At 38.6% G+C, this 26,846-nt stretch overlaps 1 protein-coding gene across 2 annotated transcripts in view; it reads right to left on the bottom strand.

The window, feature by feature from the left end:
- SSH2 (slingshot protein phosphatase 2) overlaps positions 1-26,846 on the bottom strand; it is a gene marked incomplete at both ends in the record, with an annotated part of 245,032 nt that overhangs the window by 212,811 nt on the left and 5,375 nt on the right. The window lies entirely within an intron of this gene.

Below are 26,846 nucleotides of genomic sequence, written 5' to 3'. Positions count from 1 at the left end.
TCTTACCAAGGCACACAAGGCCCTGCAGGACTTGGCTCTTGTCTACTTAGCTCTCTAAGCTAGCATCTCCTTCTCTCTCCCATCAAGTGCTTTATTATCTAGAATACTGAAATTTTCTGCACTTATCTCCATGTCTTTGGCTTCCACGCCTTTGTTGTTCTTCCCCTTTCTTCATCAAGCCTTACTCAACCTTTATGGAATTACAAAAGAAGGTCCACCACGGAACTGCCTTTATTCTACCAAGCTGACACTTAGCTCCCAAATCCTATTAACCAAAGACTGAGTTTTGCTGTCATGGTATCACAGAAAGATATCTGGTCTTTGTCCCTGGTTCCAGGCACAGAGCCTAAAACCCTTGTGATTTCCTGAGTGGCAAGGGCAATGGGAGCATCTTTTGTTCTAATGAGGTGACTCTTACTGGGCCTCTAAATAGCTTCAGGATGGGAACTAGTGGCGAGAAAGACCAAGCCTTAATTAGAAGCTTGGAAATTTCAGCCCTACCCCCCAAACACTAGGAAGAGGAGAGGGGATGGAGACTGAGTTAATCATCAATAGCCAATGATTTAATCAATCATGCTTAGGTGATGAAATCTCCATAAAAACCCCCTAAACGACAGGGTTCAGAGAGCTTTCAGGTTGGTGAACACATCAAGGTGCTGGGAGGGTGAAACACCTGGAGAGGTCATGGAAGCTCCATGCCCCTTCCCCCACAGCTTGCCCTATGCATCTCTTCCTTTTGCCTATTTCTGAGTTGTATCCTTTACAATAAACCGGTAACAGCAAGTAAGGTGCTTTCCTGAGTTCTATGAGTCATTCTAGCAAATTACTGAACCTGAGGAGAGGGGTTGTGGGAATCCCTGACTTTGTAGCCAAGTTGGACAGACATGTGAATAATCTGGGGACCTGATACTTGAGATTGGTGTCTGAAGTAAGGACAGTCCTGTGGGACTAAGCCCTTAAACTTCTGGAGTCTGATGCTAACTCTGGGTAGTTAGTGTCAGAATTAAATTGACACCTAGCTAGTGTCCTCAGAGAATCAGAGAGTTGGTTGGTATCAGGAGGAAAAACAATTCTCACTTGTCTTTAGAAGCATATGCATTCTCTGAAGGAGATGGAACTTATGATTAAGAAAATAAGTAAAATTATTATCATTCTCCATCTTTAAGAATCTACTGCAAAAAAAAAAAGGCATCTCACACTCTAATACAACCATAAACAACCAAGGAAGACTCTCTGGGAATTTCCAGTGACCACATTTTCAAAAACAATCCATGAAGTACCCCCACTTGACCTGTTAAAATTGCTGATAGGAAACTAGAATTCATTAAGAGGAAATGTAACAATGTCTTTCAAATTACTGAAGTGGATTAAGTCTAATTCTACAGCTTCCTGAAGAAGAAAGCCCATGATTATATATGGGTTACTACCACCCTCCAAACTTAAACTCACATCAGTAAATGTTAGATTTGATTAAGAGTAATTTTCACAAAAACTTAAATATCATGATTCAAGTGAATTTTTAAAAGAGGTTTCAACCTTCATCAGAGGGCCTCTTTGTTTTCTCTTTAGAAAACTGCTTCTGTTATAAAAATGTGTTGTTCACTGTGAAAGAAAAACGTTAAAAATATAAAAGCATATAGAACACATCAAGTACTAAAAACTACCCATGGGGACTTCCCTGGTGGTCAAGTGGTTAAAACTTCACCTTTCAATGCAGGGGGTACAAGTTGGATGCCTGGTCAGGGAGCTAAGATCCCACATGCCTCGCAACCAAAAAAAAAAAAAAAAAAAACCCAAACATAAAAACTACCCATGATTCTACCATCCAGAGAGATTCAATGTTTTTATGTACTACCTTCTAGTTACACACATATGAAAGTATTTTATTGCGGGCTTCCCTGGTGGTCCAGTGGTTAAGAATCCGACTTCCAGTGCAGGGGACGTGGGTTCGATCCCTGGTCAGGGAACTAAGATCCCACATGCCTCCGGGCAACTAAGTCCGCACGCTGCAACTACTGAGCCTGTGCGACACACCTTAACTAGAGAGAAGTCCATGCACCACAAGTAGAGAGAAGCCCAGGCGCCGCAGCGAAGAGCCCACACGCCACGATGAAAAGATCTCCCGTGCCACAACTAAGACCCGACGCAGCCAAAAATAAATTAATTTTTAAAAAGTGTTTTACTAAGTAAAAATGATTCCACACTGTAGAAGTGCTTTCAAATATGCTTATTTATTTATTTATTTTTGCGGTACGCGGGCCTCTCACTGTTGTGGCCCCTCCCGTTGTGGAGCACAGGCTCCCGACACGCAGGTTCAGCAGCTATGGCTCACGGGCCCGGCCGCTCCGCGGCATGTGGGATCTTCCCGGACCATGGCACGAACCCGTGTCCCCTGCATCAGCAGGCGGACTCTCAACCACTGCACCACCAGGGAAGCCCAAATATGCTTTTTTAAATCAAAATTTCCTATCACCATAATTTTTTAAATTAGGTTTATTTTAAATTAAACAAATGAGACAAGAATACACTGTTTAAAAAATTTCAACTACACTTTAGAAAAAGTCCAACTTTCGCTTTAGAAAAAGCCCAGGCTCAGTCTCCTCCCAAGTTAAGTGCACCTATTAGCCAGATTTTTATTTTTTTATTATTTTTAAAATATTTATTTAGGCTGCCTGGGTCTTAGTTGCGGCATGCAGGATCTTTGCTGTGGCATACAAACTCTTAGTTGCATCATGCAAACTCTTAGTTGTGGCATGCATGCAGGATCTATTTCCCTGCGACCAGGGATGGAACCCGGGCCCCCTACATTGGGATCATGGAGTCTTACCCACTGGACCACGAGGTAAGTCCCTAGCCAGATTTTTAGATATGTGTACGTGTGTATGTTTATACAACAGAAATGTTTTATTTTACATAAGTAGTATTATATTGTATTTACTGTTCTGTAATTTGCTTTCTTTATTCAGTGTTATTTGGAAGATCTTTCCCTGTTAGTACACATAGATTTATCCTATTCTTTATTTTTTTTGCAGTACACGGGCCTCTCACTGTTGTGGCCTCTCCCGTTGCGGAGCACAGGCTCTGGACGCACAGGCTCAGCGGCCATGGCTCACGGGCCCAGCCGCTCCGCGGCATGTGGGATCTTCCTGGACCGGGGTACGAACCCATGTCCCCTGCATCGGCAGGCAGACTCTCAACCACTGCGCCACCAGGGAAGCCCTATCCCATTCTTTTTAAGCACTACCTAGTGTTCCTGAGTTTAAGCATTCCTCTATGAATGAATATTTAGGTTTTTTGGTTTTATTTTGTCTTGTTCTGCTATTACAGATACTGCTACAACAGTCATTCTTGCAGCTCATGCTTGTATTACATGTAAGAATGTTTTTCCTAGGGTAGATAACAAGAAAGGGAACTGCTGAGTCATAAGGTACAGGTGTTTTAAATTTTAACAGATACTACATCAAATTGCCTGCCAAAGTAGCTGTACCAAATTATATGTCCACAGTTTATGACAATACTTCTTTCTCTATCCCCTCATCATACCAGATATTATCACATTAAATATTTTTGCTAACACAATGGGTGAAAATTTTTATCTTATTTTTAAATTTCTCTAATTACTAATGAACATATTTCTCTAATTACTAATGAACATATTTTCTTATGAGTCATTTTTATTCCCTCTTCTATGAATTTGTTTTTTACTATTAGGTATATTTTGTATTATTTTTAGGAGTTCTTTATGTATCAGGAGTACAAAGCATTTGCTATATATATTATGAATACTTCTCAATTATTGCTTGTTTTCTAATGTAATTATTGTGTCTTATTTTATTAAAATTTATATTTTGATATAGTCAAATTTATTAATCTTTTTTTTAGGGCTTTGTGTTTTGTCACCTACTTAAGATTTTTTTCTTTCTCAAGGAAACATAAACATACTTTCCTATATTTTTCCTCTAATAACTTTATATATTTAAAAATGTTTAGGCCTGTAATCTATCTAGGATTTATTTTTGAGTTTGATCTAATGTGGAGCTCTAATTTTACTTTTTTCCATTTGGAAAGCTAATTACCAACTCCAGTTGTCATTCTTCCTATCACCACTGATTTGAAACATTATTTCTATCATGTAGTAAATCCCTATATATACACATAGACCTGTATCTGTTCCATTAATTTATACTGCTTTAGTAATGGTTTATAATATATTTTGCTCTCTGCTAGGGCACATCTCTCACTCTCTTATTTAAAAGTATCTTGCTATTCTTGAGCATGTCTCTTCCACATGATTTTTAGAATCAAGTTCTAACGGAAAGCCTGTTGGGATTCTGACTGGGATTGCATTGAAGCTGTAAATTAATCGGGGTAGAAATGGCACCTCTGCAATATTAAGTCTTCTCTTCAAGGAACATGCATAGATCTCTACTTACTCAGGTTTTCTTTTATATCCTTCAGTAGGGTTCATACAGGTCTTACAGATTTCTTGTCAAAATGCTGCCATGCACAGTGGGCACTCTATAAGTGGTAGCTACTATTATTACTAAGGGTTTATTGGTTACAGTATACTAAAAATAACCAAGGAAGCATATTCTAGAAACCACTGTCAGTTTCCCAGGACAAAACTAAATCTGGATCCTAAATTATCCTTCAACCCCCATCTCCCTTCCTATTCTTACCTCTATTCATACCAAAAGGTCCATTTTTAAGAATTATTTTAAAAACAAGTTTTTAAAAATCTGATTTTAGTCAGTAATATATTAACTCATTAGAGAATATATTTCAGCCTTGAACAGTCTCTGGGCAGATCCTTAATAGAACACTAAGACCAACTAAAAATACATATCCAAAACATAGCATGTAAATCACATTTCCTGTGCAGGAACAGAGGTTTCTACTCCAAGGATCCACAGGTGAGTTAACAGAATTATCTCTCAGCCTGTTCTGCACGCCTGCCAATAATTACCATAAAACCCAAGGAAGAAAACCCAATTAAAGTACTCGTTCAAATTATATTTCATGGTTCCAAAGACACTTTACCAAGAGTATATAGTATCTTTGAATGCTAAAACTGAACAGGACCTTAGAACTTCAACTCTTATTTCTTACATGAGAAAACTGGGGTCAGACAGATGAAGAGACTGGCTAGGGTCACAGAGTTAAATGGTAGCAAAGCCAGATGAATGGCTCTCCTACCATGCCAATGTTACTTCTTCCAGGTCATGCAGCTTGTGTTACTTTGGGGCCACCTGTTTTATTTATTTATTTATTTATTTAATAAAGTTTTTAATTTATTTTTGGCTGTGTTGGGTCTTCATTGCTGCACGCAGGCTTTTTCCAGTTGTGGCGAGTGGGGGCTACTCTTCGTTGTGGTGAAGTGGCTTCTCTTGTTGCAGAGCACGAGCTCTAGGCGCATGGTCTTCAGTAGTTGTGGCTCACGGGCTCTAGAGCGCAGGCTCAGTAGTTGTGGTGCACAGGCTTAGCTGCTCCGCGGCATGTGGGATCTTCCCGGACCAGGGCTCAAACCCCTGTCCCCTGAATTGGCAGGCAGATTCTTAACCACTGTGCCACCAGGGAAGTCCCGGGGAGACCTGTTTTATTTGATAATATTCCTATGGACGATATTTCGGTAACAATACCCAGGATTAGTAATTAATTAATGTTATAAAAGCAAACTGTTACCATAGAATACATTTAATAGCATAAAAAATGTCTGGGAGCACATGTGGGGATCTTTTACATTTGGGATATTATCATTATGGAACTGTTTAATGAGGATTAATGGAGGATAAGATTGAGTATTAGAAGGAAAAAAAACCCAAAAAACCCCAGGGTACTTCAGGTGTGTTTCCTAGATCCTCTTTCCTAGACCCACCAAAAATGACATATGGAATTCAAGATTAGAGTTTAAGACAGGAAGGATAAAGCAGGCCAATCTTCATCAGGAGCTGTTAAGACAGTGGGATCTGAAGTCAGACTACCTGGATTCTAATCCTGTTCTACTCCTTATCTGTTCCTCAATTTTCTCATCTGTTAAATGGAGATGATAAGAGCACCTATCCTCAGAAGGGTGCTGGGATCAGACCTACAAAGAGCTCAGAACAGTGCCTGGCAGAGAGTAAATGCTCAGGAAATGTTGGTTATTCTTATTTCTGTCTCTTTGGAGAGAAGAAACTTTCTGGTCATCACAGAACAGGGAATAGACCTATTTTTAAATGGTCTTCTGCACTGGAAGTTAGGGGATGCTATTGCTAAATATTAATTTTAGGAAAGAAAGAAAGAATTTTCAGCTTTGTAATTTTTTAAAAATTAATTAATTTATTTATTTTTTGGCTGCGCTGGGTCTTCGTTGCTGCCCGTGGGCTTTCTCTAGTTGTGGCGAGTGGGGGCTACTCTTTGTCGCGGTGCACGGGCTTCTAATTTCGGTGGCTTCTCTTGTTGTGGAGCACCGGCTCTAGGCATGCAGGCTTCAGTAGTTGTGGCACGCGGGCTCAGTAGTTGTGGCTCACGGGCTCTAGAGCACAGGTTCAGTAGTGGTGCATGGGCTTAGTTGTTCCACAGCATGTGGGATCTTCCCAGGCAGGGTCTCGAACCCGTGTCCCCTGCATTGGCAGGTGGATTCTTAACCACTGCGCCACCAGGGAAGTCCAATATAGTGGAATATTATTCTGCTATAAAAAGGAGTGAAATACTGATACAGGCCACAATATGGATGAAGCTTGAAAATATTATGGTAAGTGAAAGAAGCCAGTCACAAAAGACAACATATTGTATGATTCCATACATATGAAAGTTCAGAATAGGGAAATCTATAGACAGAAAGTTGATTACTGATTGCTTAGGATTCAGGGGAAATAGGATGGTGATAACCAAAGGGTAAGAGGTTTCTTTCTGAGGTGATAAAAATGTTTAAAAAATTGACTATGGTGATAGGTACACAAATCAGTGACTATACCAAAAACCACTGAACACTTTAAATATGTTAACTGAATAGTATGAATTCTATGTCAATAAAGTTGTTAAAAAATAATAAGTCTGAAAAACATTTTAAAAGATCATCCCGGGAATTCCCTGGTGATCCAGTGGTTAGGACTCCGCGCTTTTACTGCCGAGGGCCTGTGTTTGATCCCTGGTCGGGGAACTAAGATCCCAAAAGCAGTGTGGCCAAAACAATAAAATAAAGTATAATAATAATAATAAAATGGATACCTTAAAAAATATATATATATCATCCAATGAAAAGCACCTGGACGCATACTCATCTGATTTAGGTTCTAACCATGGATACTTTTGCCAACATTCAGTGGAAGAACCAGGACAGGTCAGACTTAATCACAGGCTGGATCCCCTGCACCAGTAGTTTTCATATGTTTAGTGCCTATCAGAATCACCCAAGAGCCTGTTAACAATACACAGTCCTGAACTCCATCAAGAGAGATTTGGTAGGACAGAGATGAAGCCCATGACTCTGCTTTGCTATGTACCCACATGTGTCTAGTGCAGATGGATAGCAAACACATTTAATACAAACACTTCCCTGTACTGTGCTATCTGGATGAAACCCATCAGATTTAATCTATATTTCTAAATAAATTCTAAAATGCTGAACATATACCCTAGTTAACAGAAAAAGGGGAAAAAATAGCCTCCAAACTTTTGAAAAGTAGTCCAGAGGTAACTGCATAATTTCCAGATTTCTCATTTGAACAAAAGGGCTGGCTAACTCTAGAGAAAGAACCATAAATAGCCATAAAAGCACAGAGCAGGACTACATCCTTATATAATGACCCACTTAAATCAAAAGGCCTCAGTATAGACCACACCACAAATACCTGGTACTACTAACTGGAGAATATTTACTCTTGCACATTTTAATGGTTATAATTCAGAACCTTATGTCCTGTCATCCCATTACTTTACTAGACTCTAGTTAAAAACTATCTTTAAACTGAAGAGATTCTGTATGAACAATATATAGTTTCTTAAAATGAACGAATGGCTTTTGGAATTTAAAAAAGAGAAATGAAGTACTAGTAGACATTTTCAATAGAAAATATATATAAATAAAAAACTTCTAGAAGTTCCTTACTTGGTATTTCATCTGGAAAATGTAGAAATTCCAAAGCAACTCCCTTCCACCACCTCACCAAAAAAAAGGGGGATTCTAAGTACAGAAGAGAGACGTCCCAAAGCTTATGAACTCCATCCCTTGGGGGTGGGGCACAACATGCTTTCTAGACCTTCAGTTTATTTACTCTTGCTTCCTATTCAAACCTGAACAGCTTATTTCCTGGTTTTCTAGTTGGAAGCAGATTTGAAGCAGCAAATTAGAAGTAAAGAACTACTAGAAGACACAATGACAGTAGAGAGTGACAGCCAACTCTGTGACAATAAGGAAGAAGACTCAGTAAGACTATAAAAAGTAGACATAGAGGGCTTCCCTGGTGGCGCAGTGGTTGAGAGTCCGCCTGCCGATGCAGGGGACACGGGTTCGTGCCCCAGTCCGGGAAGATCCCGCATGCCGCGGAGCGGCTAGGCCCGTGAGCCACGGCCACTTAGCCTGCGCGTCCGGAGCCTGTGCTCCGCAACGGGAGAGGCCACAACAGTGAGAGGCCCGCATACCGCAAAAAAAAAAAAGGTTCACTTTTAGTGCTTCACTCATCTCATGCCTTAGTCCTCCACTTATCTCACCTTATACATTCACTGTAAGTGACCTCATTTACCCTCATGGTTTCAACCCAACTCTAAAGTCGACAAGTGACTCTGACACTTACTAACTTGTGCAACCACAGATCTTGGTTTCATAATCTATAAAATGGGAATAATGATAACTAATTCATAAGGACTAAATGCATGATGTATATAAAGTATTTACCACAGTGTATTCACACATTTACACCTTTAAGCAGAAGCTCAGTAAATGGTCACAATCATTTTCTCTGTCTCCAGCCTAGATCTTCTTGCTGAGCAGCAGATGGATTTATCCAACTTGGGACTTTCCCTCAGTTGTTTCATATATATCTTAAACTCAAGATACTCACCTCCCACCCTACCATCTAAACTGACCCCTGAACACCCTAGCTGGGTGAACAGCACTACTCTCTCCACCCAGCTGCCCAAACCTGAAACACTGAAGCCATACTCTAGACTCTTCCTTTTCAATTACCATCCTTCCCTCTGCCTACCAATTTAGTAACTAAGTAGACTTGGCTTCCCTCCAATACATTTTCTGATGGCTAACTTTCAAAAGCACGAAATCTGATCACATCACTCCTCCTCTTAAAATTCTTCAATATTTCCTCATGGTTTTCAGGATAAAATTCAACCTGCTAATGTATTACAGAAGCTTCTTCATAATATGTCCTCTTTAGTTTCATCTCTCTCCATGCCTCATCCTGACATACACTCCCCATTCCAAACAAATCAAATCATGTGTATTTCTACAAATGATCATACTGTCATGTCTTTGCACATCCTATCTTGTCCATAAAGTCAATTCAACCCTACTCCTACCCACTTTATTGATGGTTAATTCCAAATGGTCTTTTTCATGAGTTTATTTGTTATCTCATTCTTATCCTTTCAATTTTCTCTGTAACAAATATAAAACACAGCCTATAAATTTAAATATCCATCTTCAACCTATTTAATGCTATGAAATACAAGCAATCCATCCAATATGCTTAGGTAAAATTATCAGCCCCAGAATTGTCTTATTTTAGTAATGAGGAAATCTATAATTAAATGAGATCAACATTTCTTCACTGACATATATTTATTACATATTTATTACATTCCGACACTAAGAGGGTTACAAAAAAGAGCAAGAAAAGTTCCTTACCTCAGTCTAATGAGAGAGGCTGACGCTTAAACAAATAACCCCAATATAATGCTATAAGTATATGTAGTTGTATAAAATTTCTATGAGGAAACAAAGGAAGAAATGACTAACTTATGTGAGGTGGTTTCAAAAGAATATTAATGGGAACAAATTCCAAATAAAATATTTTCCCTCTTAGTAAACACTCACCCAATAAATAACAAGATAAATTCCAGTTCTATCATAGAGTGGCCATATGTCCCAGTTTGCACTTCCTAGTTAACATCTGCCACGCAGTGAAATGACCACTAGCACCCCTTTCATTCCCATTATCATCCTGGTTTGGAATAAGCTATAAGGTCACTTTATCTATCATCCATTTCCTGTTCCCCTAAAACCAATCTCAATAATTTGTTTTTTTGCTCTGAAGGTTATTTCTATCATTTAACATCTTTAACATTTTGAGGGGGCAAAAAAAGTATCTAATTTTAACTACTCTGTCTCTGAGATGGATCAGCTCAAAATATTCTTCAGTTTTACTACCTCATTCTCCCTCTCTCCCCCTCACATTTGCTGTGAAAGGAGACTGTCTTCTTTAGCCTTAGGTGGGGAGAGGCATCTAGGAGAGGTAGGAAACAGTGGACGAACTCTATGTTAAACTTACATGTTGAATACTTTTTGAGAATATCTCTTAAGGTAAAAATAGAGAATTCAATTTAAGCCTCCAAAAAAATAAACTAATGAAAGTTTATTTCTTAACCAGCACAATGAATGTTCTTTTTAAATGGTCATCTTAAGAGGTTCTATGATATCCCACTATTGGAAATATTTTTGGAATATCTGCTTGGATATACTGTTTAAGCCAGTTCATGACTCACAAAAATTTATCTCACTAACTTATAGACAGGCCTATCTTCATTTCCTTCCTTTTACCAAAATTATTAATTTTGTAAATAGGACTTTAGAGTCCACTTCTCTGTTATGCATCTCCCTGCCAAATCCCTTAAACAGTCTTTCGATGTGCCAATTGCCCCAGGGTTATGTACCAACTCTTGTCCCACAACTTTGAAGGCAGGGCCTGATTATTTTAAACATTCTTACACCCTTAGGGCCTGAAATATGAAAGACACTCAACTAAGCTGTTTTAGATTGGTTAATTAATATTCATCAGATATGGATACGAGTTATTTTTGGCTATTTCCAAAAATCAAATTCACCTTCAAAGGAAGATTTGCTACCTTTGGAGATACTTAAAAGAACTGAAGGCAATGCCAAAAAAGGAACTCCAAAGATACTAAGCAAAGTTGCAACATTTGCACAAGTACATTGTCCACTTCCCTTGGGGACTAGACAACAGTCTTTTGAATGTATAAGCTAATCTTATTACTCAAATCCTGGAACTCCTTAACTGAAATCTTCCAAATAAATAAAGAAAAAACTTAAAGTCCAGAGCCAAATTGGCTACTCTTCATCAACATCTGCCTTAAACGTTTTCTTGCTTTTAAAAACTCTCTAATTCTCTCCAAGATAAGACTAGCAATCAGAGTCAAAGTGCATCAACCCTGCCAAAACCTTAATTACGTTTCAATCCTTTCCCTAAGTTTTTCATCAAGAGTTTCTTCAAACCTCTCTTAGCTTTAGAAGATTTATTAAAAACTATACTCTTCCTTATTGTAAAAATGACTTACGTTTCAATACAACTTCTCTTATAGGAAATTTAAAACGTCTCCAAATCTCTGTAAGTAGAAAATAAATGTCTAAGTATCTTTCCAGTTATCCATACTTCTCCCCCTTTTACTAGCAAACAGTATTTCCCGGTACCATGGCAATACCTGCACAGCTATAAAGATACAAAAATCAAGTCTCCATTAGACCTAGTTCCATAACCACAGTAAGATTAAAAAAAAAAAAAAGAAACACCATAAAATAAGACTCAGTAGCTGAATTTAATTAACTCTAAATGGATAAATCATCCAATTGAAAATGAATGGGTCTCAAAGGACATTAGGAGAAAAATAATCACAGATAAGAGAGACTGTTACATATTTGAAATCTTCAAAGTATAAGCTAATTATAACTCATATATTGTAAATGCCACACAAATTCCCATGGTCATATAGCAGTGATATTTAATGATTCTTACTATTAACCTTCTGGAACCAGGTACCTACCTGTACACAGATTCCTGAGAATTCCCAATATGAGTTAAATTCTATGGGAAAATTGTCAGTATCTGTTATTACTAGTTCTCATATTGAGCAAAGAAACACCCACCCCATTACTAACATACTACATCACTACATGAGTCACTTTAAAACAAGATTTTCCTCCTTCGTTTAAAAACAAGACAACTCTATACCAAGCAATGAGTGATAAGGTACAAATTTAGGTAACTTTACTTCCAGTAGAATATACCTGACAGCACTTGAACAAAAGCATATTATTGATCTTAGAGTTTTACTTTCTATCATGGTTATTCTTACTTTTAAATTCTGGATCCTCAAGAAAAACATTCAGAGGTTGCATCCTTGCCCATAGTAACCTGCAAAATAAGTACTTCCTCTGAGAAAAGGGGGGTCTATTTGTCTTCCTACATGGCAATTTCTTAAGCTATATTTATGCCTTACTCTTTATATGATTAATTATATTTGAAGCACCACAATCTGACCCAAGCAACTGAAGTCCCAAAGTATTTTAAGCAACAACTGCATGTTATTCAGAGAGTAAGTGTACAAAGATTATGATATCATTATATACATAATAAGTACTTTTTGTCAGTGGTATAAGATCTTGTCAGACGTCTGTGTCAATGCTGTAATACAGATCATCTATAACTGTTTACGGTTCAGTGTAGCTTTATTTGAATACGATTAACATCCTTGATGATTGACTTCCCAGATGAATTTTATCATTAGGGCTTCCTGACATCTTGCATTCCACTTAATATCACTTTGTCTTTTAAAAACCTTTACATCATAAATTTAAAAGCAAGCAAAAAATTTTTTGCATTAGGGCTTCCCTGGTGGTGCAGTGGTTGAGAGTCCGCCTGCCGATGCAGGGGACACGGGTTCGTGCCCCAGTCTGGGAGGATCCCACATGCCGTGGAGCGGCTGGGCCCGTGAGCCATGGCTGCTGAGCCTGCACGTCTGGAGCCTGTGCTCCGCAACGGGAGAGGCCACAACAGTGAGAGGCCCGCGTACTGCAAAAAAACAAAAAAAAAAAAAATTTTTTTTTGCATTAAAAAAATCAAAATATTCTTCTGTGTAAATGACATACATCCAACTTGAACAAGAAAAAATTAGCATATTTTGGGGGATCATGTTAATTTTGGCTTATAAATTTGGAGGCAGTAATGTTAGAGTTTTCCCTTCAATACAATTCATAACCCTCATCTTAACCCCTAAAATAGTGACATTATTCCCTTGGCTACACTCATCTGTTATAAATTTTGGCTGGTGTGGCAGGAGAAAAGAATCATCACTGGTCCATGTTGCATATCAGGAGTCAAGCTGAGCCCTGGACAACTTCAATTCCTTCATCCTTAAACAGCACATGTTATACCTATGCTAACAGCAACAGCTACCATTTATTGAAGGCTTAAAAGGGCTAGGTTCTATGCTAAGCATCTCACAAATAATAACTCTCGAGTTGCATCAAATATGCATTTAATTTATGCTAATTTGATTACATGTGCTCATAAGAGAATAAATATGAATGAAAATATAAGTTATGTTATAGCTCACATGACTTTACATGCCATTACATTCAACAAGTTCATGCAGGGGCTTCTCTGGTGGCCCAGTGGTTGAGAATCTGCCTACCAATGCAGGGGACATGGGTTAGATCCCTTGTCCGGGAAGATCTCACATGCTGCAGAGCAACTAAGCCCGAGTGCCACGACTACTGAGCCTGCGCTCTAGAGCCCAAGAGCCACAACTACTGAGCCCACATGTCACAACTACTGAAGCTCACGTGCCTAGAGCACGTGCACCGCAACAAGAGAAGTCACTGCAATGAGAAGCCCGTGCACCACAACGAAGAGTAGACCCTGCTCGCCACAACTAGAGAAAGCCCATGCGCAGCAACGAAGACCCAACGCAGCCAAAAATAAATAAATTAATTAATTTTAAAAAAGTGCGTGCAACAAAATGAGCATGAGATGGGAGAAACTGTTTCCCCTCAGACAGTCTCAGTTACAGAGTTGTATGCCCAAACCATGAATATTGCTCTTTATGGGTGATTTAAGAGATGTTTTTCAAGGGTAATTTTGACTATAATTAGATTTTTTCCTATATGTTAACTTTCAAACCATGCTAAGGTGGGACTTCACTGTATCTCATTTGGTCTTCATAAAGAATCTGTGAAATAAGTACAAATATTAACCTCATTTTACAGAAGAATTAACAAGCAGAGAGATCGTGCAACTTGCTTGGCAGAGATAGGATCCAACTTAGGTCTTTCTGATTCCACAGCCTCTGCACTTAACCACTATCTATACTGCAATATTATATGCCCATTTTCCAGATGAAGAATGAGAGGCACAGAAAGATTAAGCAAACTTGTCCAATATTACACTGCTAACAAGTCTTCATACCAGGACTTAAATATAAGCTTTCTTTTTTTTTTAAATTAATTTATTTATTTATTTTTGGCTGCTTTGGGTCTTTGTTGCTGCACGTGGGCTTTCTCTAGTTACAGCGAGCGGGGGCTACTCTTTGTTGCGGTGCGCGGGCTTCTCATTGTGGTGGCTTCTCTTGTTGCAGAGCATGGGCTCTAGGCACGCGGGCTTCAGTAGTTGTGGCACATGGGCTCAGTAGTTGTGGCTCTCGGGCTCTAGAGTGCAGGCTCAGTAGTCATGGCACTCGGGCTTAGCTGCTCTGTGGCATGTGGGATCTTCCCGGACCAGGGCTCCAACCCATGTCCCCTGCACTGGCAGGCGGATTCTTAACCACTGCGCTACCAGGGAAGTCCCAAATGCAAGCTTTCTAATTTCAACACTCTTTCTGCATTATGAAAAGATACCTCTTTTCCACTAGGCTACCCTGGAAACCTAATAAAATAACTAACTGATAGAAGCCAGAACAAGTAGTAGAGTACTAAACTAGGGCAGGGCGGGGGGGGGACTGTGATAATGTGTCCACAAACTAGTGGCCCACACGATAAATCTGTGCCACGGATGTGTTCTGTTTAGCTCTCAAGATACATTTCTTTAAATTGCATTAGTTGTTATGATAGATAAAGTTTGAAAACAGACATTCCAAACATCCTTCTCCCTTGCTGCCACTCAATGATTATGATGGAAAGTCATATAACTGCACTTCCCAGGCTCTCTTGCAGCTAGAGATAACCATGTGACCTACGTTCTGGCCAGAGACTTAAAGAGAAGTCGGCTAGGAATGGGGTTGGTTTCCAGGAAAACTTTTGCTTTCCTAATTAAAAGTAAAGCTAACTGCTGGCACTGTACCTTTCACCCCTTCTTGCATCAAACATGGATGTACTGCCTGGAGCTACAACAGACATCTTTTATGTGGAGACAAGTATAAAAATGGGAATCCAACATACTATCAATGGTAGAACATAAAGACATAAAGAGCTTGGATCCTTATGGTATTGTTAAGCTGCTGAATGAGTTAGTCCTGAACTATATATCTTTGGATTTCCTGCTAGACAAGCCAAAAGTATTCTTATGTTTTAAACGGTCTTTTGTTACTTGTAGCCAAAATATCATTCCCAGAAAATTCAGTTGCCAACATTTAAAAATCAAGAGATTTCACGTAACAGTCTGCATTACTAGTGTTTCTTGAAATAGAAGACTTTTCCCACAACACTGGGTCTGCACTCTCACTTGGTCACAACTGGCAGCCCCTGACAATACAGCTTAAAGTCTCCAACTTGCCACAAGCCTCATTTGGCTAAGTTCATTAATTTTGGTCACCTGCATAATCCCACCACCACATTTAAATGTGTGACCTTCTGTATTATACCTCTTAGTAGGTCTAGCCTAGAACCCAGGTGCCTACTTGAATGCCTAGCATTGCAGAAAACCTCCAATCAATTCCTACTAAAGATGTAGTACAGAGCTTTTACTATAGCAAAAACTCTCCTGAAACTGCCCAAAAGATGAGTTATTCTGAACTTTATCACTAGAACCAAACTAGAAACTATTTAACAGGAGTTAGAATAGTCAATTTTCTAGTTCTGGAACTCTGTGAAACCCTAGGAAGCAATATTTATGAATAAACCCCAAGATTTCAACAGTCATCAAAGGTCCAAGAAACCTGCTGGATTTGTTCCATAGAAGTAGCAAGGAAATATAAAAATCACTGCATCCAAATTCCTCAAACAAGAGACTGGGTTGTGATTCAGTAATCTTAACAATAAGGTGAGCTTGCACTACCACTGTACATTACTGGTAAAAGGTTTAGGGTTCTGATGTCCAAAACTATTAAGCCAGAATTTTACAAAAACTCAAATCACAGGTGAGGGATGATGTTGGGGGACATTTCAAAAAGGCTGTCATTTAGGATAGCTAAATAATGGAGACTTTCACTAGAAGCAGTTTCAAAAAATGACACACATCTCAACTGTCAGAAGACTATTCCTTGTCAATTCTTTGGACAAATAATATAAAAGAATGGCTGAATTATTTTAAATATCACTCATGTGTGTCACTGAGCATTACATTTTGGACTCATATGCTTAGTGCAAAAGGTCACTGCATCTTTATCTAAAAAGAATTTTAATAGCTTTAAGGGTAGCTGTAGATAACCACAAACTACAGTTTTCACTATCTTCAAGTGCACTTCCTTACATATCACTTCATTACCATTACAGAGATGGTTGTGCTAATTTCAATCCAGGGTGTACAACTTCTCATAAAGTGACCCATGTGAAAGTAATACATATTTGACACAATTCAGTAAAGACCCAAATATATCACCTATAATAAATTCACTTTGGAAGCCAAGCTTCCAAATCATATAATCATATTAATCTTTAAAAATTAAATACTATTATGTAATAATGTGCAAAAAGCAAAGAATTAAATCTACTTAACATTAGTAATCACTAGCAGCTACCTAACACTATGCTATAGTCCTAGACATTGTGCTAAGCTTTCATGTAGTTATTTCATGAAAGCCAACATAAATCCTATAATATAAGGAAACTGAAGCTTAGAAAGGTGATTTTCCCAAGGTCTACACATAGTAAGTGGGAGAGCTGGGATTTTAACTCCAGAATCTGGCTCTAGAACTTAAAGTCAATTTAACCACTATGCTACAATACAGCCTACTTCCTTAAGAACAAGAATTTAAGACAGAAAATCATTATTAAGTTAGCCAGAGAGGGAAACTGTCCTTTGAGGTCTGGATTTGGCAGGGAAGAAAAGTATACTCAGGGCCAGCGTACAGAATACTTTTCTTCTGAGGAATATAATCAAGAAAGTTTTAGCAGCATTAAAAAAATTTCATTATTCCAACATCACTGTCACATTGGCTACTGATCTTGAAGAAATTCTGCTCTCAATTTGCAGAATGGCATTTCAGAAAGTCAATAATAAATCAAGTGAAGTAGGCAAAAAGGAAAATGAGAAAAGAGAACTTCCTAATTTTAGGGAGGCGTCAAGAGATAATTATCTTATAAGGTATTTTCTCAACTATTGACCCATACATTTTCAAATAACACTTTTGTATATTCGAATATCTTCCAAAGGCAACTGTCCATTTCAATAATTTCTTTCCTTGTCTTTGAATTAGGACCACATGTGATCCCATTCTACACTATAAGGTTTCAGTTTGGAGTCCACACAACTATTGCAGAAAAGTTATTTCTAATTAGAGAATCACTATTACAGTTATTTCAGAAATGTGAGCCACAAATAGAATACAAAATTTAAAAGTACAAAATCAAATGGGAGATTTCAGCATATAAAAAGAAAGAATAAAACACAGAACCTCAATCATCCAATTTTCTAGATCACACGTTCAAGATAAGGCAACTTGTTTTAAAAAGTACACTGTACGGGGCTTCCCTGGTGGCGCAGTGGTTGAGAGTCCGCCTGCCGATGCAGGGGACACGGGTTCGTGCCCCGGTCCGGGAAGATCCCACATGCCGCAGAGCGGCTGGGCCCGTGAGCCATGGCTGCTGGGCCTGCGCGTCCGGAGTCTGTGCTCCGCAACGGGAGAGGCCACAACAATGAGAGGCCCACGTACCACCAAAAAAAAAAAAAAAAAGTACACTGTACTAGAAGCTTAAATGATATAAAGTCTTATGCACAGTAGGAACTTAATAAATGTTTGCAAGTGGATGCTATTCAATAAAGTGAAAAAAAATCTATGGAAAAAAACAGAACAAAACAAAAACATAAGCCTGGGACCTGTTAAAACACTATCTTCCTCTAAGTGCCATGAATCACTTGAAAAGACAACTGGAAACAAACCAAAGACTAATTTGGTGAGTAATACCTCTCTTTCTAACTTTCCATGTACTGGCATTCTAAACAAGCTCATGAAACAGAGGGGTTCAAATCATCCTTGGGCCTTTAAACTTTTTCACTTTGCGCCGCAACTATAGTCTTCTATAAGACAATTTTAAGAACACAAGAAGACTTCTCATGGTTTTGTTTAATATAATTTTCTTTTTTTAATCTTATAGATTAAAATCCTACAAAAAATGGTGCTTAAATGGAAATCTCCTAAGCATATGTTCTTTCTCCTAAGAGCCCTATATTTAATTTTCAAGATTCTATATCCCACAAGAATGTTTTGTAGGCAAGTGGAGGAGTTCCTGGATTTTTCAGCCACACCTTGCCTAACTAGACTTCCTTTACAGCCTGCACAATTTCCTTTGAAGTTTAATTGGAAACCACAGAATCAGCATAAAAATGCTGAGTTGAGAAAGTTGAAGCTTGTATGGACAGATCAAAAGGGCAAATCAAAATATTGTGCTTATAGAAATCTTAATGCAATTTTTTTCAGTACTCTCTCTAAGAAGAAATAGGTTGTTTCTATTTTCTGACAGGTTCAATAATAAAAACTGTAATCAAAGTGCAACCAAAGTCTGAACCAAAGCTCTCTTGTTATATCATACGTGAGTTCATCCAGTTGCTTTAGAAATGCACCTTCAAAAAGGTGCATTCAATTTCTACTGTCAACTGCTTGGTATAGCTGGATTAGACAGATCATTCTTCTCACCTATTGTTTCCTTATACAAAGATATATTTAAACCCATAAATACATTCAGTGTCCTCAGAGTCTCCATATTTTAAAAATATCTATTTACAATAGCCAGGACATGGAAGCGACCTAAGTGACCATCAACAGATGAATGGATAAAGAAGATGTGGCACATGTATACAATGGAATATTAGCCATAAAAAGAAGCGAAATTGAGTTATTTGTAGTGAGGTGGATGGACCTAGAGTCTGTCACACAGAGTGAAGTAAGTCAGAAAGAGAAAAACAAATACCGTATGCTAACACATATATTTGGAATCTAAAAAACAACAACAAAAAATGGTCATGAAGAACCTAGGGGCAGGACAGGAGTAAAGACGCAGACCTACTAGAGAATGGACTTGAGGAAACGGGGAGGGGGAAGGGTAAGCTGGGACAAAGTGAGAGTGGCATGGACATATATACACTACCAAATGTAGAATAGATAGCTAGTGGGAGTGTAGAATAGATAGCTAGTGGGAAGCAGCCGTGTAGCACAGGGAGATCAGCTTGGTGTTTTGTGACCACCTAGAGGGGTGGGATAGGGAGGGTGGGAGGGAGGGAGATGCAAGAGGGAGGAGATATGGGGATATATGTATATGCATAACTGATTCACTTTGTTATAAAGCAGACTAACACACCATTGTAAAGCAATTATACTCCAATAAAAATGTTAAAAAAATCTGTCAATTTCTGTTCTATTTTGCTACATGATTCATAACCTCGATCATTAAAAACACCAACATATTCAGTCTATGATACAAACTAAGGTGACCACTTGCAGTGGCTACCATATAGCCAAACATTCAACAGATTAATATGCTGCTGGACTTGCCTGGTGGCACAGTGGTTAAGAATCCGCCTGCCAATGCAGGGGACACGGGTTTGAGCCCTGGTCTGGGAAGATCCCACATGCTGCAGAACAACTAAGCCCGTGCGCTACAACTACTGAGCCTGTGCTCTAGAGCCTGCGAGCCACAACTGCTGAGCCCGCGTGCCACAACTACTGAAGCCTGCACGCCTAGAGCCCATGCTCTGCAACGAGAAGCCACGAGAAGCCACCGCAGTGAGAAGCCCGTGCACCACAACGAAGAGTAGCCCTGCTCACCGCTACTAGAGAAAGCCCGCATGCAGCAACATAGACCCAGTGCAGCCAAAAATAAAATAAATAAATTTTTTTTAAAATGCTGCTAAGCATGCCCTAGAAAACTGATAAGCTCTCAAGTGAAAAAAATTTTTAAAGATTACAGTTACATTATTATTCTGTATGGTGCTCCAGGGTCATTACAAAATCAAACACAACATACTTTGTCATGGAGATTGGCATCTAGAACTGAGATTCCCCAATTTTTAAAATATAGCTATTATTGAGTTAAAAAAATACAAGAGAAAGAAAAAAGGTAAAGAGAAACTAACCCTTGAAATAGGCTATTCATTTGAATTATACTGCCATAAAACAAACATCCTCCCCACCAAATTTGTGTTATAACGAAAAATTGCTTAATAACCAAACAGCAACTCTAAATCATCATCATTATAAAAATGACTAATACTTCATAAGTGCATGCTTATTTGGTGCCAGGCATAATGCTAAGGCATTCTCTCATTTAATGCTTATTTCTGTGAAAGAAGTACTATTATTACCCCTATTTTACAGATGGGCAAATTGAAGCATAGAACAGTTAAGTGAGTTGTCTAAGTCTAGTAAGTTGTAAAGGCAGGGTTCAGATTCAGGCAGGCTGTTTCCAGACCTTACACTCTTTACCACTATGCTAGACTGCTTCATGTTGCTACAGGCATTTCTGAAGGCCTAAGAAGAGAGAAATGAAAATACTTTTAGGGATTCCCCACTCCCATGTGATTTATATTAGAATCATTGGCAAATACTATTTTTATTCTAAACCACAATCACTTTCTTAAACCCCAAAGAATCAAAGAGCTTCCCTAATAGACTAAAATAATGTGTTATAGTTGCTAACCTGTGGTTTACTTTAATTCCTGCCTGAGACGTGCTAAATATCATAAATGTGAAAAAAGGGCTCTCCCAAATTGTTGCTCTTTTTATAAAACTGTCTGAAGCAACAACTGGAAAATCATTGCTCTAATAATTAACTTGCACAGAAATGTCTTCCCTTAAAGTTCAATAAATATAATTTCATATATTCACCTATATGAAGCAGTAAAAAAGAGGTGGTTGTTTTTCTTTAAGTGGGGGAAGGTATAGAGGTGGGAGAGGAAGAACAGGCAAGGGGCAAGGTAATATCTACAAACACACATTTTGCAAAGATAGAAGCTTCAGTATCTGGCTACCATGCCTTAGACAACAGTATCTTACAATAATCACCCTGTAGAGAAAACTGGCTTCTAATTGTGAATAGAACTGAAAGAGATTAATATTTAGAATAAACATATCTTTCATTTTCTTAGCTGCAAAAATCTTTTGCTCCTCCAACTTTTCCAATTGATCTGTTAAACACTCCCTGTCCAGCATGTCCTACAGAATTGGTATCTTCTTCCGATGTTCACACTTGTTTTGTGCCTCTCCTGTTGCCCTCACCATACTAGGGTTTGTTTTGTTTTAATTCATGCTTAGCTTATAGCTGCCTTCCCCTACTAGACTTTTAAATTCTAAGGCAAGGATAATGCCTTATATCATCCCATATTGCTTGAGAAGGTTCTCAACAAACTTCTGCTGAACTGAGTTTATCAAGTACCAAGGCATAAGCAGCAAAATGACTCAAATTGCAGTGACTTAAACTAAAGGAGGACAAACAGGAAGCGAAATGGTCCAAAAAAAAAAAAAAAAAGAAGAAGAAGAAGAAGAAATCAAACAGCACCTAGACACTGAGACTAATTCTAACACCTAGAAGGTAATTTAGTCTAGTAGTTTGGTCTCTGAGTGTGACAACCAAAGTTTAAATCCCGGCTCTGCCACTCCTAGCTGGGGGAGTCTAGACACCTCTCTGAAAAATCAGTTTCTTCATCTGTAAAATGGGAACAATTATAGTACTTCTTCAAATCATTGTTGTGATGCTTGTTACTGCTGAATCCAGTGTCTACAGCACAGCAAACACTTGAAAAATGGTAGCTATGCAGTTATACTTTAAGGTTTCTTGCTTATGTCACAAATTTTAACAAATTCACTTTAAAGGAAAGCCAAAGTAAGGGCACGTGTGCTACAGTTCAAAAGAAGTTATCTTTGCTTTTCCAGCCCCATTTTCTGCACTTTACACAGCATCAACACTGTACTGCTTGTGGTTTCCAGCACACACGTGCCATTTCTGGCCCTGTGCCTTAAGTTCATGCTTAGAAGTACCTGCCTCCCTCCTGCTACTCACCCTCTAATTGCTGGTCAACTCCACTCACTCGTTAAGGCTCAACTCAGAAGTCCTTGCTGGCCTTCTTTCTCTTCCTCAAGGCTTATACATCAATTGTGATTACTACACTGTAATATAAATATCAATCTTTCCACTATACTCTAAGCTTCCTGAGGCCAGGGACTAACTGGCTGCTGGATCCCCAATCCTGGCATGACTAAGTAAAGAAACAGATACCTTCAGAATCAAGTATAGCACAGGATACAAAAAGGTGCTAAATTACCTTTAAAAAAAAAAATGAATCAAACAGCTCCAAAAAATCTAGGCTGTAACACAGTACATTACTTCTGCCCATTTCTTTCTAAGCATATCTTCTCCCACCAAGTAAGTGAAATTATTTCACTTTCAGAAAATCAAGGGAACCATGGGACTTTCATTACATTTCAGAGCCAAGATCACCTCACCTGACTTTCTCTTGACAAACAGGAAAATGAGGGGCACTGTGAACAGCAGCTATACTGCTCAGCTGCACAAGAAAATGCAGGGCAGTTTGTAAATGTATCTGAAAAAGACATGGTGCTGAGAACCAGAGTAAGAGAATGGATTGCATTACCTGCACAAAACAGCACTCAGTACCTATTTGCTGATTAACAAGATTCCTTAGGTCTCACCTCCCATGTACACCTGACCTCTGGCATTTTTCAAATTGGGTAGAGTTGTATCAATAATCAAACTGCTTGATTTTTTTTTGAAATAGTTTCCCTACTATAGCTAGGTTTCTTGAATGAATGAACAAATAAATGAAACACATGGACATGAGAATGCCTACTATGAGCTAGGCACTGTGTAGCCAACACGACAGCCGGTATTTAATGGAAAAACTGCAAAGCTCTAAGCTGCTGGAACCTGGAATGATATGCAATGGTGATACACAGGAAGGCAGTGTGGGCTCTGCATGGTGCCTTTTTCAGACAGGGCATAATCTAGAATCTGCTCCCTCTCACTAAAGCCAGATAGAAAGGACAAGAGACTTGAAGACACATTTTAAGTACCAAAGAACTGCTCTTCCTCTGAACTTTCCAGACGCCAGTCAAAATTTAAAATCTAAGCTAGTTTAAGTTTATTTTCTGCCCACACAACTTTTTTTTTTAATATATACATTTATTTATTTATTTTTGGCTGCGTTGGGTCTTTGTTGCTGCGCACAGGCTTTCTCTAGTTGCAGCGAGCAGGGCCTACTCTTCATTGCAGTACGTGGGCTTCTCACTGCAGTGGCTTCTCTTGTTGCGGAGCACAGGCTCTAGGTGCACAGGCTTCAGTAGTTGTGGCTCACAGGCTCTAGAGTGCAGGCTCAGTAGTTACGGTGCCTAGGCTTAGTGGCTCCACAGCATGTGGGATCTTCCCGGACCAGGGATCGAACCCGCATCCCCTGCGCTGGCAGGCATACTCCTAACCACTGCACCAGCAGGGAAGTCCCTGTCCACACAATTTAATAAATACTAAATAATACGTGCTAACCTAACTAAACTCCTGTGGGAAGAGCAATGGAACTTCACTGGAACATACTCCAGCTTATACCCTAATGTAGTATTTCCCAGAGGTGGAATTAGAAAAAAGGAGTGATTGTTTCATAAAATGAACTGGGACAAGTTAACTATTTGGAACAAAATTAATATTTACCTCACACCATGCAGTAAAATTAAGTATAAAAATAATCTGTAAAACAACTTAAGAAAATATCAGTGAATATTTCTCTACTCTATTGATGGAAAATTGAACTAAGTAGAAAAACAATGGAAACACACATACACAGACTTTGAAATGACAGCATTAAAATTTTTTAATGTCTGTACATCAAAATGAATAAAAAACAAATAAAACAGAATGGCAAAGGAAAACCAAGGCAAAATGTGCAACATAACAGAAAAAGGTTAATATTATAAGTATATAAAGAATATTTACAATTCAATATGGCAAAAATAACTCCACGAAGACAGCTGGGCTAATCATATGAATGACTTAAAAAACAGGGACTATAAAATAAATAATGGTAAGTATTTGAAAAATGTTTAACCTCTGACTTAAAAAAAAAGGCAACTCAAAACAATAATAAAATACTAGTGTTGAAGAGAGTTCTGGGGTCAGACACCAGACCTATAATCTTGGGCAATTCATTTTACTTCCTTGAGCCTCAATTTTCTTTGTAAATTAGAGATAATAATACCTAAACCACAGGAGTGATGTAAAAATTAAACAATATAATGCACATAAGGTACTTAGCACAGTGTTTGGCACACAGTAAATGTTCAGTAAACAAGAGTTCTTATTATGATAAAGAAAACAAATGATGACAATATTCAGGGCTGATGAGGGTACAATGAAGCAGACATTTTTATACACAGCTTGTCAACAAAATTTGATTCAACTTTTATGGAGGACAATTTAGCAATATTTATCAAAAGTCTTAAGGGTAGGGACTTCTCTGGTGGAGCAGGGGTTAAGAATCCGCCTGCCAATGCAGGGGACACGGGTTCAAGCCCTGGTCCAGGAAGATCCCACATGCCGCGGAGCAACTAAGCCCATGTGCCACGACTACTGAGCCTGCACTCTAGAGCCCGCGAGCCACAACTACTGAGCCTGTGCGCCACAACTACTGAAGCCCAGGCGCTCTCGGGCCCGTGCTCTGCAACAGAGAAGCCACCGCAATGAGAAGCCCACAACAAAAAGTGGCCCCCGCTCACCCCAACTAGAGAAAGCCCACGCACAGCAACAAAGACCCAATGCAGCCAATAAATAAATAAATAAATAAAACATTTAAAAAGTCTTAAGGGTGGTCACATTCTTTGGGCTTCTAGAAACAAATCAGTGCTTAAAAACAATGGAAGAGGGCTTTCCTGGCGGCGCAGTGGTTGAGAGTCCGCCTGCCGATGCAGGGAACACGAGTTCGTGCCCCGGTCCGGGAAGATCCCACATGCTGCGGAGCGGCTGGGCCCGTGAGCCATGGTTGCTGAGCCTGTGCGTCCGGAGCCTGTGCTCCGCAACGGGAGAGGCCCCAACAGTGAGAGGCCCGCGTACCGCAAAACAAAAAACAAAACAAAATAAATCAACAATGGAAGAACTCAAAATGGAAAAAATTGCTAAATATGACTATATCCATCGATCCATCCATTGATCCACAGTCCAATATTTTTGACCCTGGTGATATAAAAATATGTAAATAGACCCAGTCCCTGGCTTAAAGGTTAGTTGGGGAGATAAGCAATCAAACAGTCAAGTACAACAAAGAGATAAGAGCCACGACGGGTAAGTATAGGGTGCTATGTTGCGCACAGAAGGAGCACCTACCATAGTCTGGGAGTGGAGTCAGGGAAGCTTCCCAGAAGAAGTGACATTTAAGCTGAGACCTGAAGGATGAGCAGGAATTAGTCAGGTAAAGAGATGAAGGGAAGGTGTTCCAGGAAAAGGGAACAGCATGTGCAAAAGCCTAGAGATCAAAGGGAGCATGGCATGTCAGCGTGACTGAGCAGTGTGCAAGGCAGGGACTTGGGAAGAGACAAGGCTGAAGAGGTAAGCAAGGCTGCGTTAGTAAAAGTCTTGCTAGCAAAACTCTGGAGTGTAGACTTTCTTCTAAGGGCAATACAAACATTAAAAAGCAAACAGTTTTAATAAATAAAGGGGTAATATTCATAACGTATCAAGAGAATACACAGGTTGAAAAGAATACATAGCTCATAAAATAGAAATACAGGATTATAGTGAAGGTGGAACAACTCTGTAAGTTTATAAAAAATTACTGAATTGAACACTTATTAAAACAGGTTTATTTTAGGGCCTGTAGTCTATACTTCAATAAAATTATCTTTTTAAAAAGTTAACAAAAATGCCTAATAAACATCTAAAAAATATTCAACTTGTCTAATAATAAAATACATATCAAGCCAACTAGGTACTACTGTTTATCCTCAAAAATTACCAATGATTAACAATAAAATGAGAATAAGGCTAAGTGTTAATAAGGCTAAGAGAAATGAGCATTCTTACACTATGTTGGTTGGAATAAACGTTAACTGGGAACAACCGTCCTAGGAAGTATAACTATGTAACAGGAATCTTAAAGTTGTATATACTCTGTGATCCAGTAATTGTATTTCTTGAAATCTTAATAAATGTTCCAAAATGCAGTCAAATATTTATGCACAATGATGGTCACTGCAATGTAATTTATAATAGAAAAAAAAGTTAGAAAAAAACTGAGATATTCACCAATAATGGAGTTATAACTACTCAATGCAGACATTTAAGTGATTTGGCAATATATCTATGATATATATAAAACTTTTTTAAAAAGCATACAAAATTATACATATAGCAGCATTTCAGCTATGTAAAAATACACGATCTGCTGTATGGCACATATCTTTTATTCTCTTTTCTGTGCTTTTCCATATTTTCCAAATTTCCTACAACTGGCATGTATTATTTCTACAGTTCAAGA

The sequence above is a fragment of the Hyperoodon ampullatus genome (assembly GCF_949752795.1).
Source record: "Hyperoodon ampullatus genome assembly, chromosome: 19".
Classification (NCBI taxonomy): domain Eukaryota; kingdom Metazoa; phylum Chordata; class Mammalia; order Artiodactyla; family Ziphiidae; genus Hyperoodon; species Hyperoodon ampullatus.
The sequence above is the reverse complement of the archived record's forward strand: the minus strand, read 5'-3'. Positions and strand labels throughout refer to the sequence as shown.